Genomic DNA, 18,083 nt, shown 5'->3' with positions numbered 1-18,083 from the left:
CCTAAACTAGCTAAGCTAAAGTCTTGCAGGCCTCAGCCTATGGGTTCTTGCGTTTCAGCTTGTCTTACTCATGTCTAATACTTGGTTCCTCTAAATACTGATCAATCTTATACTTTTATAATTCTACAAATTCATTCTAATTAACATACAATAAATATATGTAATATACCATGGATTAATCATAACGTCACTCAAATGGATAATGAACTAAAATAATTGGCTACAGAACCTATTTTTATATGAGCTTTTTTTAATATTGGCACTTCTGGTTTTTATTTCTTAAGCAAGATAAACTTTAAATTCTATGTAAAACCTATACTGAAGTTTTTAATCTTGTGTTTAAAAAAGCATGTTTACTAGAAAAGAAGCCTGTACAGTTTATATATGAGGAGTGAGCCCAATATATTGGCTTCCTAATACACTCTTTTTTTTTTCTTCAGTTAAGTGCTTGTAAAATGTAAGTGAATGGGAATTCAAAGGTGATGGCACAAACTAGATCATAAGTAGTTTATTTCCTCGTTATATCCTGCTTGAACCCAAGTGATAGCTTTGTAAAAGACTTCTGACAGCACCCTTAAGAAAGACACTTACAGTGATGTCCTAGCCAAACAGAGGAATTTGCTTCTCCTTCTTTCCTTCTGCTTGATCTGTCAGCTATTTCCTACTTTCGTTTATAGTAGAGCTGTCAAGCGATTAAAAAAATAATCATGATTAATCACGCTGTTAAACAATAATAGAATACCATTTATTTAAATATTTTTTGATGTTTCCTACATTTTCAAATATATTGAGTTCAATTACAACACAGAATACAAAGTGTACAGTGCTCACTTTATATTTATTTTTGATTACAAGTACTTGCACTGTAAAAAAAACCCCAAAAGAAACAGTGTTTTTCAATTCACCTAATACAAGTACTGTAGGGCAATCTCTTTATCATGAAAGTTGAACTTACAAATATAGAATTGTGTACAAAAAATAACTGCATTCAAAAATAAAATAATGTAAAGCTTTAGAGCCTGCAAGTCCACTCAGTCCTACTTCTTGTTCAGCCGATCGCTCAGACAAACAAGTTTGTTTACATTTGCAGGAGATAATGCTGCCTGCTTCTTGTTTACAGTAGCACCTGAAAATGAGAACAGGCGTTCTTATGGCACTGTTGTAGCTGGCATCGCAAGATATTTACATGCCAGATGCGCTAAAGATTCATCTATCCCTTCATGCTTCAACTACCATTCCAGGGAACATGTGTCCATGCTGATGACAGGTTCTGCTCGATAACAATTCAAAGCAGTGTGGACCGGCACATAAAAAGTTATGGTAGGATGAGGCACTCCACCAGAGAGATACTAGAGCAGTGGACACAACGTTGCCCCCAGGCTCAGATAATGTGTTGAGGAGCACAGTAGAAGAACTTCAAGAAGTCACATAGGAGAGCCACCAGCGGTTCAGCCTGCAAGCACTTGCAGGAGGGATTTTCAAAAAACAAATGACATAGCAGCGCAAATCCCACTAGCTCACTTAGATTCTTTTGAAAATTCTTCCCTACACAAGTAAAACAGCTTCTCATTTGAGATGATGATTCTATTTCATGCTTGTGAAAAAATATAAAAGAATGAAACAAAATGCACTTTTCTGCAAAACAGATGTAATCTTTTGCTGTTGGCAAGCCCCAATCTCCCCAGACCCAACTCTAGACAACACATCCCAGTATCCTCATCCTACCATAACTTTTTACAATAATGTAACATTGTTTTAGGATAAGTGTTTTTGGTATTAAATGAAAGTGTTTCAGTCTCATAGTTTCATTCTCATGGGTCAATGTTTGTTGGCTTCATTTGAGTCTCTCTATTCTTCAAGCAAGTCATTAATCCCAGAGAAAACTACGCTAGGCCTTGATCGTTACTACTCAGAGTGTTAGAGAGCAATTGCTGAGTATATGGACAGGAGCTCCCTCATTTCTTTCCCCTTTTGGTTTTCTCATCTAAGCAGGTCTTTTTAAAACTTTACTATAGATATTACTCTGTAATTTGGAAAACCCCTTCATTTTACTTAGGGAGAGTATGATTTGAGTTATTTACCACTGTCTGAAGCACAAGTACCCCTGAGTAATGAACTACTGTATAGGAAGTTTCACGGCTGTATAACTTAGAAGGTTAAAGCAAACCAAGAGAAGGGAAGCAACATTGTGGTGGTGGTGTGGAAATCCCCATTTTACAGTTCGTAACCAGCAATTTGACTAAAACTGTCTACAGCATATGATCTTAGTACTGAAGGCTGGTTCCTCAAAACTGCTACTGTATTTAGTGTGTGTTAGTAAACGCCCACATTTTATATAGTAGATTTCAGGACACGGTCTTGTTTAGACGCATCTCTCCTACCTTCTCTTCAATTAAGAACTGGAAATACCTGCTTTACAAACTCCCCACTGACTGCCAACAATGTGACTGTTCCTGGACAAGCCAATACCAGGGGAGAGTGATGTGGAGATTTTTGGATATTTATAGGGAGTTCCTCCTGAGTGATGTGCAGTATTTAAGACACGCTTCCCTCACTCACATTCAATACCCTGTACAATTATATTTCTAGCCCTTCTGCTGGCATCTTGGGAGTTACTGAGGTCCTGGTATTTAGCCCTGATAAACAGCCTTACAAACATTAATCTTCATAATCCCTTTGAGGTAGGCAAGTGTTATCCATATTTTTAAAATTGGAGTGCTGAGGCATTACGTGATTTGTCCAAGAAAACACACAGTGAAATTCTGGCTGTGTTAAATCTCTGGTAAAACTCCTGTTGATTCATTGGGGGCAAGATTCCTCCACGGGTCTTTCAGCGTCAAGTTTAACCCAGGAATCCCTGGCTCTCAGTTCTGAATTCTGATTGCTAGACCATGCCTCTAGAAAAAATGCACATCAAAGAACAGAATTATCATGAAGGTGCCATTTTCCGTTTCTTTTACACTAAGGCCATGATGCAACACAAACTGTACTATCATGTAAAGAGGGTTTTTCCAAAATTTCACTACACTCCTTTGTAAATCTAGCTCTGAATAAACACTGTTCACTATTGAAATCAAGCTAATGGAGCAGCTCATGTTTCAAGCTGCAAGAGCTTAGAAACTAATAAGGTGACCTGCTATTTCACCTTCAAAACTCAGATTTATAAAGGCAGCACATCACAAGTACAAAGGCACATGGGTAGGGAGAGATGGCAAACAACTTACCACACATAGGCTTCTTCTCTTTGGAGGAAATAAATTATTACAACCCAAAAATGCACTGTGGTGAATTCTTTTTCAAGAAGTGTCTAACATAACAGCCCCTTTATGTAATGCTCCAGTCAGTGGCTTAGACATTTGGCTTGCCAATTAGCCAAAGATGAATTGCATTGCCGCTTGTTTTTTCCAGCTGTTCTGACATGGCCTATCAATACTCTCAGGCAGCTATTACCTACCTGCCCTTTCATGGCAGCTCAATCAAGACGTCAGCAAACCCTAATGTAGTTGGCATTCCTGCACTCTTCAGTAACCAGTCTGAACAACAAACGACCTCTGTTGTCTTTAATAAGTTGTTTGTATAACACACCATACGCTTTGTAGTCATTGCACCCATATAACCTATAAACATGACATGCTTCACCTCCATAGCTTTTCAACCTCTTCTGCATCTAAAACTTGAACCAACATGTGGTGAGCTAATGATGGTGCTCTTTCATTATAGCCAGTTAATATGAATTGAACCATATGTTTCAGGAGTTCACTGTGTGACTCCAGCATTGGCAGAGGAATCTGATCTATATGACCAAACTGAATGCAGATAAATATGTTACCCAGGTAACACTTAGCAGTTATACAGTGCTTTCCATCTTCAAATTGCATCATCAATATTAACCCCTATACCTGTAAAGTCCATCAGGGAAAATGGAGGTATACAGAGCCTAGGGGCCAGTCATGGCTCAGCACCCATGGTGAGAACTGGATTTTCAAAAGAGCCCAGCAAATGGGAGCTACAGAGAGCTGAGCACTCTTGAAAATCTGACCTTTTATTTAAGTAATAGAATCATAGAATGTCAGGGTTGGAAGAAACCTCAGGAGGTCATCGGGTCCAACCCCCTGCTCAAAGCAGGACCAACCCCAACTAAATCAAGTCCCTAAATGAGAGCAGAGTGCACTCAAAAATCTGACCCCAAGTGTCTTGTCCAAAGTCCACGTGAAAGCTGGAAATAGTACTCTGGGATTTCTGGCTCACATTCCTGTCCTCATACCACTAGACCTTGCCTCCTTCTCTGCTTTCTGTAAAGGAGGACTTGAATATTGGTTTACATCCAGGACAGCATGTTGTAAAGCACCAGTGAACATTATAGAACTTAAAGCAATCCACTCTGTCTGTCTGACCACAATCCTGTCCTGTGTTGAACATCTGTGAATATGAACAGCTAAGTACATGAAGCTGGCTTAAGCCAAAGTGAGGGGCTGCTTGTATTTTCCCCTGACCTTGCTCTCTGAAAGTTTTTTCTTTCAAGAGATGAGGAGAGCAAGAGCTTTCCTTAGTCAAATGTTGGTACCAGTCCAAATGATAACTCTCAAGGTTAAGAACCACTAGTATCGGGCACATTTCTAGACAACAGATAGCGTGAGGCAGAAAAAAATGGGTTCTGTAGCTGCACTTGATCCACAGCATAATGTACTCCCAGCGCTTTCCACCATGTGGAATCTGTGCCTGTGGCAGTATGCACAGAGTATCTGTGGTCCCAGCTTTATTGTAATAACCTTGAAAATGTAAAGTACTGACACTATTTTTGGTGGGAAGGGGACTATCTATAATAAATCTATGAATGCCGTTCCTGTGTGTACACAGTGTATCTTTAAACCCTCCTACAGACCACTCGGATATAGCAAGACTCCATACTGGAGAGAGTTCCTGAATGGATTCTGTAGGGGCAAGTGGGAACAAATGTTGGTAGATATGGACGTCATTGTAAAATTGTGTCTATAAACCTATTTTGTATAAAGTGTGAACAACAATCCCATCCAGAAAGGAGTGAGATTTTACCGCACATGTCAGATGCAGCCTTGCCTAGCTGTCTTCCCCATTCATAGAATCATAGAATATCAGGGTTGGAAGGGACCTCAGGAGGTCATCTAGTCCACCCCCCTGCTCAAAGTAGGACCAATCCCCAACTAAATCATCCCAGCCAGGGCTTTGTCAAGCCTGACCTTAAAAATCTCAAATGAAGGAGATTCCACCAACTCCCTAGGTAACGCATTCCAGTGTTTCACCACCCTCCTAGGGAAAAAGTTTTTCCTAATATCCAACCGAAACCTCCCCCACTGCAACTTGAGACCATTACTCCTTGTTCTGTCATCTGCTACTATTGAGAATAATCTAGATCCATCTTCTTTGGAACCCCCTTTCAGGTAGTTGAAAGCAGCTATCAAATCCCCCCTCATTCTTCTCTTCCGCAGACTAAACAATCCCAGTTCCCTCAGCCTCTCCTCATAAGTCATGTGTTCCAGTCCCCTAATCATTTTTGTTGCCCTCCGCTGGACGTTTTCCAAGTTTTTTCACATCCTTCTTGTAGTGTGGGGTCCAAAACTGGACACAGTACTCCAGATGAGGCCTCACCAATGTCGAATAGAGGGGAACGATCACGTCCCTCGATCTGCTGGCAATGCCCCTACTTATACAGCCCAAAATGCCATTGGCCTTCTTGGCAACAAGGGCACACTGTTGACTCGTATCCAGCTTCTCGTCACGTGTAACCCCTAGGTCCTTTTCTGCCGAACTGCTGCCGAGCCATTCGGTCCCTAGTCTGTAGCGATGCATGGGATTCTTCCGTCCTAAGTGCAGGACTCTGCACTTGTCCTTATTGAACCTCATCTGATTTCTTTTGGCCCAATCCTCCAATTTGTCTAGGTCCCTCTGTATCCTATCCCTACCCTCCAGCGTATCTACCTCTCCTCCCAGTTTAGTGTCATCTGCAAACTTGCTGAGGGTGCAATCCACCCCATCCTCCAGATCATTTATGAAGATATTGAAGAAAACCGGCCCCAGGACCGACCCTTGGGGCATTCCACTTGATACCGGCTGCCAACTAGACATGGAGCCATTGATCACTACCCGTTGAACCCAACAATGTAGCCAACTTTCTCTCCACCTTATAGTCCATTCATCCAGCTCATACTTCTTTAACTTGTTGGCAAGAATACTGTGGGAGACCGTGTCAAAAGCTTTGCTAAAGTCAAGGAACAACACGTCCACTGCTTTCCCCTCATCCACAGAGCCAGTTATCTCGTCATAGAAGGCAATTAGATTAGTCAGGCATGACTTGCCCTTGGTGAATCCATGCTGACTGTTCCTGATCACTTTCCTCTCCTCTAAGTGCTTCAGAATTGATTCCTTGAGGACCTGCTCCATGATTTTTCCAAGGACTGAGGTGAGGCTGACCGGCCTGTAGTTCCTAGAATCCTCCTTCTTCCCTTTTTTAAAGATGGGCACTACATTAGCCTTTTTCCAGTCGTCCGGGACCACCGCCAATCGCCATGAGTATTCAAAGATAACTACTAGATTTCAAAGATTCTGCTAGAGTTGTCTTTTTTGCTGTGAATTGGTCCTTTGGCCACACCGAAGCTATTCTTCCAACTTTCAATCTCTGTCCTTCCCTGCCCATTGCCTGTCCTCTTCCTGTTCGCTGTTCTCCCTGCTGTCGGCAGCGGCTCTGTTTCTTACAGTGGCAGGAAGAGAGAGCAGCTGGGAGATGGTGGCAATAGGGAGGAGGCAACCAGTGGCAACCCAACTGCTCCCCAACTATTCCACATCCTCGGGAATCTACCCCCTTTTTTACACACAGCTGGCAGGGCAAACATCAAAGCCTGGGGGGTGCAAGGTGCAGATAGATGGTTTTTCAAAGGGAATGAGTGGGAAGAGGTGAGACCACAAGAGAGGACCCCAGTGGGTAGAGACCTAGGCAGGAGGCGTATGGGAAGAATGTTCTCATGATTGATGATTTCCCTTGAATTGAAGGGGGCACCTGGGGGCAAGAACGTGAAGGGGTGGGATGGAGGGAACAACTACAAATGGAAGAGGTCTTTGCTCCAGACTTGTTAAATTCAAACACTACACCATCTATTCAGGGGATTGGTGTCTAAACTACCCTGGGGTAACCCCACGCACCCTCTGTTTTCCCCCACATCAGTCCTCAATGCTAACTATGTAATGTAGTTGCTCTACATCTACATTAGGCATATGAAGAAGACGATCCCAAAATAGCTGGTCCAGCATGTATTCAAAGCCAAATTAGGTGTTCTGTGTGGGCTTCTAAAACCCTAATACCACTTCTGGGATAACACTTATTAGCAAGCTGATGTTGGCGGTGATGACTGTCAGGGGTAAAAGGTTTGGCTATAAAAGGTAGTGGTTTAAAGAGCAGGCCTCTCTTCGAATTTGCTGCCTACCTTGCTTTATATACACCCTGCATTTTTTTCCAGCACTAGCATTCCTTTCAGATAAGAAATTCAGTGGCTGCCAGCAAACAAAAACAGCAAAAAAGAGCTGCTGTGATCATATATACTGGTGACCTACTTAAAACCCTCTTTCCTCATCCTCTTAATGTGTGTGCGATGATACCGGCTGGCGGTCTGAGGGATTGTTAGGAGAATAATGAACACGAACCATGGACCTCATTTGTTTAGCAATAGTTTATGAACATCAGAAATGTTTTATTTTTGATTACATCATTTAGGCTTTTTTAGCTGTGATAGCTCATTCTGTTCTGTTTGTCTCACTGCTCAGAAGCGTTTGTATTGTAAATGCAGACAATGCTGGTGCTTCAGAAGATTCAGTTAAATCTCACAGTGTTTTGAGCTGAAGAATACAAGGCTTCCAGCGTCTAACCAGTTAGCAGAGAATGTCTAAGCAACAGTGACTGAGACCCGGGAGGTTTCTGGTCATTGTAATTTTTCTGAACATGCTTCAGGAAGAGCTGCTTTTAAAACAACATTTGAAAGATACTGTGGTGTCTTCTGTTTGTAAGAAAACAGGACTGTATAAAAGGATCCGGTCAAGGATGGTAGGTCAAAAATTCAACTCCCCTGTGGCAATCAATGCATGTGAAATGCAGACTGCACATATGTTTCTTCTTTCCATTTCTGCCTCCTATAAGAAAACTAATTTCTCACTGGGCAAATCCACTCAGAAGAGAGCAGAATTCTCCTGTCATTTGATTGCCCACATTCAGGGGCAAAGTGGACAGGGGCAGTGAAGGAAATATTTCTATACATGTTTCCACCATCTGGGCATGTGTACAGTTATCAGAGTGGATAAACAGTGCATTCATTTGGATTGTCATCACCAATAATGGAATGTCTTATTTTTTAATAAATTGGCGAGGCCTTAAAATAAATAAATAAATAAAAGGTATCAACAGGGTACTATAAACATCTACATAAAATTCCTCATGGTAGTTTAGTTACTTAGCCTACCACAAAAACAGCAATTTCTCATCAAGAAATTATACATAAAACATTCCTATTTCTTCAGTGACTGTAGAATTTTACTTTCCATAAATTGAGTTCTATAAAGAATAAATTGTTTCTTATTATGCCAGTCACAATTCCCAAAGCAGTAGTCAAAACATAGAGTTTCTAAACAAATGTTTTAAAAATGAAATAAGTAGAAAAATCACCACAGTTTGGCTTTTCCATCTCTTGGCAACCAAAAATTCTACAGTGGCAACCAAAAATTCTACAGTTGCAACCAAAATTCTCTTGGCAACCAAAAATTCTACAATGATTGAGGCCTAAACATGCATGCAATAAAAATAACACCAACGTGTAACCCAGATAGTTTCTAGTTTTTTACCAAGCCCTCTGTGGTAGAGATTTCCTTTTGGCCCGAGGGCCACATCTGTTTATGGAAATTGTATGGCAGTCCATGAATGCTCACAAAATTGGGGTTGGGTTGCAGGAGGGGGTGAAGACTCCAGCTGGGGTGCAGGCTCTGGGGTGGGGCCAGAAATGAGGAGTTCAGGGTGTGGGAGGGGGCTCCGGGCTGAGGCAGGGGTTGGGGCGTGGAGGGAGATGGGGGTTCCGGCTGAGGGTACGGGCTCTGGGGGGGGACTGGGAATGAGGGGTTTGGGGTGTAGGAGGGTGCTCTGGGCTGGTATCGAGGGGTTTGGAGGGCGGGAGGGGGTTGGGGTGTGGGAGGAGGTCAGGGGTGCAGGCTCTGGGCGGCGCTTACCTCAAGCAACTTCTGGAAGCAGCAGCACGTCCCCCCTCCGGCTCCTACACAGATGCACAGCCAGGCGGCTCTGCGTGCTCTGCCACCCCTGCAGCTCCTATTGGCTGGGCTTCCCGGCCAATGGGAGCTGCAGGGGCAGTGCTTGGGGCGGGGGCAGCATGCAGAGCCCCCTGGCTGTTCCTGTGCATAGCAGCCAGAGTGGGGACATGCTGCTGCTGCTTCCAGGAGCCATGTGGAGCGTGGGAAGCCCCAGACCCCACTCCCCAGCAGTAGCTCAAGGGCCAGATTAAAATATCTGATGGGCCAGATGCGGCTTGCAGGCCACAGTTTGCCCACCCCTGCAATAGGGCAACTTTTCCCATCCCTCCCACAAGTATCTCAGCGTTGCTGCAGTTTACTGCACCCTGGATGACAAGACGTTCCTTTCATTGACCAGCTGGAAGCGTCCGTAACAATGGAGGAAAATGGGGCCAAAACGGAGGGGGCAAATTGTATATTCTGTAACTCAACTAATTAGCTTTAATATACTAGTGAAACCACTGGGTAGCATCTAGGGAAGCATATTCACTTTCTGACTTGGGCACCAGCTTAAAATGGAACCTCCTGTAGGTAATTTGTTTCCCACAAAGCCCTGAGGAGAAGTTGGCAGGGAAAGCACAAATGTGAAAACAATTTAATACCATTGGTGTTGCACCCTGCTTATTCAGTGAGGAGTGACGTGGCTCTTTGGAAAAGCTTCCCATTGTGCCCCGCCTGTGGATGTTGCGTGCTGTAGGAAATCAATGGGGTGGGAAGAGATTATACATGATTAGTTGTCTCTGTAATGCAGATATTGCGTTAGATGTTGTTAGCGTCAGAGTGCCACCGCCAGGTTAGTAGAGTCCAGGAGCGAATGGGAGTTACCAAGTCCCATGGGAGCTTGGCATGTACTATATTATTGTATTTCCCTGGAGCGGTATTGATGTGGCATCTACAAAGTGTGATAGGAGGTGAACTGGAGGTTTTATCCCAGCACAGTGTTTCACAGCAACGAATTATCTTTCCTTCCAAAGGAAGGGAAATCTCTACATAAATGCATGTTCTGCACCATCTTGTCAGATTATGGTGCAGGGTATTGACATTTAGGCTGCACAGACCTATGTCCTTGTGAGTGAATTTGCACTGGACTAGATTAAGCATCCTTTACAAACATACAGTACAGACAGGAATCAATACTATGTAAAGGAAGCCACTTCAGTTTTATTTACCACATAAATCTCTTTGTAGAGCTGAATGGCACTACTTATGCTGGTGGTCATTAGCGAGATGGATCTTGTTGGTAACACAGATGACATTACAGCTGTGTATTGTCTGCTATGGATCTCTCTTAAAGAGTTACCTAGGGAGGTGGTGGAATCTCTTTCCTTAGAGGTTTTTAAGGCCCAGCTTGACAAAGCCCTGGCTGGGATGATTTAGTTGGCGTTGGTCCTGCTTTGAGCAGGGGGTTGGACTCGATGACCTCCTGAGGTCTCTTCCAACCCTAACCTTTTAAGATTCTAAAGCAAGTAAGGGGAGTTTTTGGAAATGGCTCCAGTTCCTTGCACCTCATTCTGGGTGTGGGGCCATCAGGATAAACTTGCTTCCTATGTACCTCAAAAATGAAAACATGTTAATGTGTGTCTGTATAGATTATTTTGAGTGAATGTAGTGTTAGGTGTTAGATTGACAAACCTGATGATTAAAATAGTGTATCTGGTACAGAATCGCCGGAAGCAATGAAAGTCTCCCCCACACAACTCATTGTCAGTGTGCTTCAGTCCTGACCTAAGGGGATTTCTCCCTGGAACAAGAGTTTAGTTCAGTCACTATGGTAATGCTAACAGGGATTTTCGAGAGGGAGCTCTCCAGATGAAGGCGAAGCAAATATGGGACCCTTGGGATAAGTGGCTGTCCGTAGTGTGTGTCTGTGTTTGGGGGTTACTTGCTGTTTGCTGAGCTTGTGTTTGTTTGTTTGAAGGACTGTGTGCTGTGGCCCGCAGCTGGAAGCTGTGAGCTTCTAAACAAGGTTTGAAATCTAGAAGCCCCTGCTCATTGGCTGAGCCTTGGTCAGGGGGTGGGGCTATCAAGAAGGCCAGGGCTTTATAAAGCATAAGCAAGTGACCAGGGACCACTAACAGGGAGTTTCGAGAGGGAGTTTGGAAGGGTAGTGGAAAGGGGGTGAGGTACACTTGCCATTCTTTAAAACCTTTAAACTATAATCAAAACTTCTTGATTTAAACAAAAACCCTATCATTAACCTAGGTAGGTGTAGGAGAGAATGCAGGCAGAAGCCCAGCAGCAGAATGGGGGCTATCCTGTTTATTGCACTCGGTGTAGCATGTATCTTACCTGCCCTGTGGGTGGGTGGCGTATGTGTGCATTCGGTGCAAGGAGCTCCTGGCCCTCAGAGACGGTGTGCGGGCTTTGGAGACCAGGGTGGCAGAACTGCAGGAGTTAAGGGAGACAGAGAGGTATGCTGATGAGGCTTTCCGGGACACTGTAGATTTGTCTCACCTCCAGTCAGCTTAGTGGGTTGAGCATTGGCCTGCTAAACCCAGGGTTCTGAATTCATTCCTTGAGGGGGCCATTCTGTGTGACAGTTGTTTTTGTTTCTCCTTGATGTAAAGCCACCCCCTTTGTTGATTTTAATTCCCTGTAAGCCATGTTGTCAGTCGCCCCTTCCTCCATCAGAGCAACGGCAGGCAATCGTTCCGTGCCTTTTTTCTGTGCAGACGCCATACCACGGCAAGCATGGAGCCCACTCAGATCACTTTGGCAATTAGGAGCCCATTAAACACCACGCGCATTATCCAGTAGTATATGCAGCACCAGAACCTGGCAAAGTGAAACCGGGCGAGTAGGCGACGTCAGCGTGGTGACGACAGTGATGAGGACTTGGACACAGACTTCTCTCAAAGCACGGGCCCTGGCAATGTGAGCATCATGGTGCTAATGGGGCAGGTTCATGCAGTGGAACGCCGATTCTGGGCCCGGGAAACAAGCACAGACTGGTGGGACCGCATGGTGTTGCAGGTCTGGGACGTTTCCCAGTGGCTGTGAAACTTTCGCATGCGTAAGGGCACTTTCATGGAACTTTGTGACTTGCTTTCCCCTGCCCTGAGGCACAAGAATACCAAGATGAGAGCAGCCCTCACAATTGAGAAGCGAGTGGCAATAGCCCTGTGGAACCTTGCAAAGCCAGACAGCTATCAGTCAGTCGGGAATCAATTTGGTGTGGGCAAATCTACTGTGGGGGCTGCTGTGATGCAAGTAGCCAACGCAATCAAAGATCTGCTGATATCAAGGGTAGAGATCCTGGGAAATGTGCAGGTCATAGTGGATGGCTTTGCTGCAATGGGATTCCCTAACTGTGGTGGGGCCATAGACGGAACCCATATCTCTATCTTGGCACCGGAGCACCAAGCCGGCGAGTACATAAACCGCAAGGGGTACTTTTCAATAGTGCTGCAAGCACTGGTGGATCACAAGGGATGTTTCGCCATCAACGTGGGATGGCCGGGAAAGGTACATGACGCTCGCATCTTCAGGAACTCTGGTCTGTTTCAAAAGCTGCAGGAAGGGACTTTATTCCCAGACCAGAAAATAACTGTTGGGGATGTTGAAATGCCTATAGTTATCCTTGGGGACCCAGCCTACCCCTTAATGCCATGACTCATGAAGCCGTACACAGGCAGCCTGGACAGTAGTCAGAAGCTGTTCAGCTACAGGCTGAGCAAGTGCAGAATGGTGGTAGAATGTGCATTTGGATGTTTAAAAGCGCCCTGGCGCAGTTTACTGACTCGGTTAGACCTCAGCGAAACCAATATTCCCACTGTTATTACTGCTTGCTGTGCGCTCCACCATCTCTGCGAGAGTAAGGGGGAGATGTTTATGGTGGGGTGGGAGGTTGAGGCAAATCACCTGGCTGCTGGTTACACGCAGCCAGACACCAGGGCAGTTAGAAGAGCACAGGAGGGCACGGTGCGCATCAGAGAAGCTTTGAAAACCAGTTTCATGACTGGCAAGGCTACGGAGTGAAAGTTCTGTTTGTTTCTTCTTGATGAAACCCCCCGCCCCTTGGTTCACTCTACTTCCCTGTAAGCTAACCACCCTCCCCTCCTCCCTTCGATCACCACTTGCAGAGGCAATAAAGTCATTGTTGCTTCACATTCGTGCATTCTTTATTAATTCATCACACAAATAGGGGCATAACTGCCAAGGTAGCCCGGGAGGGGTGGTGGAGGAGGGAAGGACAAGACCACACAGCACTTTAAAAGTTTAAAACTTTAAAACTTATTGAATGCCAGCCTTCTGTTGCTTGGGCAATCCTCTGGGGTGGAGTGGCTGGGTGGCCGGAGGTCTCCCCCACCGTGTTCTTGGGCGTCTGGGTGAGGAGGCTATGGAACTTGGGGAGGAGGGCAGTTGGTTACACAGGGGCTGTGGCGGCGGTCTGTGCTCCAGCTGCCTTTCCTGCAGCTCAACCATATGCTGGAGCATATTAGTTTGATCCTCCAGCAGCCTCAGCATTGAATCCTGCCTCCTCTCATCATGCTGCGGCCACCTTTCAGCTTCAGCCCTCTCTTCAGCCCGCCACTTACTCTCTTCAGCCTGCCACCTCTCCTCCCGGTCATTCTGTGCTTTCCTGCATTCTGACATTGTCTGCCTCCACGCATTCGTCTGTGCTCTGTCAGTGTGGGAAGACAGCATGAGCTCAGAGAACATTTCATCACGAGTGCGTTTTTTTCGCCGTCTAATCTTCACTAGCCTCTGGGACTAAGAAGATCCTGTGATCCTTGAAACACATGCAGCTGGTGGAGAAAAAAAAGGGACAGTGGTATTTAAAAAGACACATTTTATAGAACAGTGGGTACACTCTTTCACGGTAAACCTTGCTGTTAACATTACATACATAGCACATGTGCTTTTGTTCCAAGGTCGCATTTTGCCGCCCCCCACCACGTGGCTAGCCCCTCCCCCCTCCCCGTGGCTGACAGCGGGGAACATTTCTGTTCAGCCACAGGCAAACAGCCCAGCAGGAACAGCCACCTCTGAATGTCCCCTTAAGAAAAACACCCTATTTCAACCAATTGACCATGAATGATATCACTCTTCTGAGGATAACACAGAGAGATAAAGAACGGGTGTTGTTTGAACGCCAGCAAACATACACTGCAATGCTTTTTTCTACAGTGATTCCTGAGTACGTGCTACTGGCCTGGTGTGGTAAAGTGTCCTATCATGGTGGACGGAATAAGGCTGCCCTCCCCAGAAACCTTTTGCAAAGGCTTTGGGAGTTCATCTAGGAGAGCCGCGAATGCCAGGGCAAATTAATCATTAAACATGCTTGCTTTTAAACCATGTATACTATTTTAAAAGGTACACTCACCCAGAGGTCCCTTCTCCGCCTGGCGGGTCCAGGAGGCAGCCTTCGGTGGGTTCAGGGGGTACTGGCTCCAGGTCCAGGGTGAGAAACAGTTCCTGGCTGTCGGGAAAACCGGTTTCTCTGCTTGCTTGCTGTGAGCTATCTACAACTTCATCATCATCATCCTCATCTTCCTCGTCCCCAAAACCTGCTTCCGTGTTGTCTCTATCTCCATTGAAGGAGTCAAACAACACGGCTGGGGTAGTGGTGGCTGAACCCCATAAAATGGCTTGCAGCTCATCATAGCAGTGGCATGTTTGGGGCTCTAACCCGGAGCAGCCGTTCGCCTCTCTGGTTTTCTTGTAGGCTTGTCTCAGCTCCTTAAGTTTCACGCGGCACTGCTTTGAGTCCCTGTTATGGCCTCTGTCCTTCATGCCCTGGGAGATTTTGACAAATGTTTTGGCATTTCGAAAACTGGAATGGAGTTCTGATAGCACGGATTCCTCTCACCATACAGCGATCAGATCCCGTACCTCCCGTTTGGTCCATGCTGGAGCTCTTTTGCAATTCTGGGACTCCATCATGGTCACCTCTGCTGATGAGCTCTGCATGGTCCCCTCTGCTGATGAGCTCTGCACTCACCTGCAGCTTGCCACGCTGGCCAAACAGGAAATTGAAATTGAAAAGTTCGCTGGCCTTTTCCTGTCTACCTGGCCAGTGCCTCTGAGTTGAGAGTGCTGTCCAGAGCGGTCACAATGGAGCACTCTGGCATAGCTCCCGGAGGCCAATACCGTCTAATTGCGTCCACAATACCCCAAATTCGACCTGGCAAGGCTGATTTCAGCGCTAATCCCCTTGTCGGGGGTGGAGTAAGGAAATCGATTTTAAGAGCCCTTTAAGTCGAAAAAAAGGGCTTCATCGTGTGGATGGGTGCAGGGTTAAATCAATTTAACGCTGCTAAATTCGACATCAACTCCTAGTGTAGACCAAGGCTAAGAGATGGGGGAAAGCCGATTGCTTCAGAGGCACACGTGGAACGGACAGAGACTTCTCTTAGAGGAGAGTCTATTGATAGAGATTCTCTAGGTTTTAGTCAAGAGGAGAGGATGGAAGAGGATAAAGTATGGGCCAGATCAGACGAGAAACATTCACATAAAAAAGAATCTGACTCATCAGAAAAGGGCAGACAGATAAAGAGTGACAAGTTTTTAAAGTGCTTGTACACAAATGCTAGAAGTCTAAATAATAAGATGGGTGAACTAGAGTGGCTTGTGTTAAAGGAGGATATTGATATAATAGGCATCACAGAAACCTGGTGGAGTGAGGACAATCAATGGGACACAATCATTCCGGAGTACAAAATATATCGGAAGGACAGAGCAGGTTGTGCGGTTGGGGGAAGAGTGGCACTATATTTGAAAGAAAATTTAGAATCAAATGAAATAAAAATCTTAAATGAATCCACATGTTCCATAGAATCTCTATGGATAGTAATGCCAGGCTCTCATAAGAATATAACAGTAGGGATCTATTATCGACCACCTGACCAGGATAGTGATAGTGATGATGAAATGCTACAGGAGATTAGAGAGGCTATCAAAATAAAGAACTCAATAATAGTGGGGGATTTCAATTATCCCCATACTGACTGGGTACATGTCATGTCAGGACGAAATGCAGAAACAAAATTTCTCGATACTTTAAATGACTGCTTCTTGGACCACTAGTACAGGAACCCACAAGGCGAGAGGCAACTCTCGATCTAGTCCTGAGTGGATCTCAGGATCTGGTCCAAGAGGTAACTGTAACAGGACCGCTTGGAAATAGTGACCATAATATAATGATATTTAACATTCCTGTGGTGGGAAGAACACCTCAACAGCCCAACACTATGGCATTTAATTTCAGAAAAGGGAACTATGCAAAAATGAGGAGGTTCGTTAAACAAAAGGGATAGAGAATAAGACGGAGAATATCTTATTGTCCTTCTATAAATCCATGGTACGCCCCGGAAAAATCATGGAGCAGGTCCTCAAGGAATCTATCCTGAAGCACTTACATGAGAGGAAAGTGATCAGGAATAGTCAGCATGGATTCACCAAGGGCAAGTCATGCCTGACTAATCTAATTGCCTTCTATGACGAGATAACTGGTTCTGTGGATGAAGGGAAAGCAGTGGATGTATTGTTTCTTGACTTTAGCAAAGCTTTTGACACGGTCTCCCACAGTATTCTTGTCAGCAAGTTAAAGTAGTACGGGCTGGATGAATGCACTATAAGGTGAGTAGAAAGTTGGCTAGATTGTCAGGCTCAACGGGTAGTGATCAATGGCTCCATGTCTAGTTGGCAGCCGGTATCAAGTGGAGTTCCCCAAGGGTCGGTCCTGGGGCCGGTTTTGTTCAATATCTTCATAAATGATCTGGAGGATGATGTGGATTGCACTCTCAGCAAATTTGCGGATGATACTAAACTAGGAGGAGTGGTAGATACGGTGGCAGGTAGGGATAGGATACAGAGGGACCTAGACAAATTGGAGGATTGGGCCAAAAGAAATCTGATGAGGTTCGACAAGGATAAGTGCAGGGTCCTGCACTTAGGATGGAAGAATCCCATGCACCGCTACAGACTAGGGACCGAATGGCTAGGCAGCAGTTCTGCGGAAAAGGACCTAGGGGTGACAGTGGACGAGAAGCTGGATATGAGTCAACAGTGTGCCCTTGTTGCCAAGAAGGCCAATGGCATTTTGGGATGTATAAGTAGGGGCATAGCCAGCAGATCGAGGGATGTGATCGTTCCCCTCTATTCGACATTGGTGAGGCCTCATCTGGAGTACTGTGTCCAGTTTTGGACCCCACACTACAAGAAGGATGTGGATAAATTGGAGAGAGTCCAGCGGAGGGCAACAAAAATGATTAGGGGTCTGGAACACATGACTTATGAGGAGAGGCTGAGGGAACTGGGATTGTTTAGTCTGCGGAAGAGAAGAATGAGGGGGGATTTGATAGCTGCTTTCAGCTACCTGAGAGGTGGTTCCAAAGAGGATGGTTCTAGACTATTCTCAGTGGTAGAAGATGACAGGACAAGGAGTAATGGTCTCAAGTTGCAGTGGAGGAGGTTTAGGTTGGATATTAGGAAAAACTTTTTCACTAGGAGGGTGGTGAAACACTGGAATGCGTTACCTAGGGAGGTGGTGGAATCTCCTTCCTTAGAAGTTTTTAAGGTCAGGCTTGACAAAGCTCTGGCTGGGATGATTTAATTGGGGATTGGTCCTGCTTTGAGCAGGGGGTTGGACTAGATGACTTCCTGAGGTCCCTTCCAACGCTGATATTCTATGATTCTATGACATCTTGAATACTGCATACAGATGTGGTCCCCTCATCTCAAAAAAGATATACTGGCATTAGAAAAGGTTCAGAAAAGGGCAACTGAAATGATTAGGATTTTGGAACGGGTCCCATATGAGGAGA

General features: G+C 45.1%; 1 protein-coding gene across 3 annotated transcripts in view; it reads left to right on the top strand.

Annotated features, from left to right (window-relative positions):
• MYO1D (myosin ID) overlaps positions 1 to 18,083 on the top strand; it is a 356,514-nt gene that overhangs the window by 279,510 nt on the left and 58,921 nt on the right. The gene's annotated exons all lie outside the window — the stretch shown is intronic.

This window comes from Chelonia mydas, chromosome 27 (assembly GCF_015237465.2).
Source record: "Chelonia mydas isolate rCheMyd1 chromosome 27, rCheMyd1.pri.v2, whole genome shotgun sequence".
NCBI classification, from domain to species: domain Eukaryota; kingdom Metazoa; phylum Chordata; order Testudines; family Cheloniidae; genus Chelonia; species Chelonia mydas.
The sequence above is the reverse complement of the archived record's forward strand: the minus strand, read 5'-3'. Positions and strand labels throughout refer to the sequence as shown.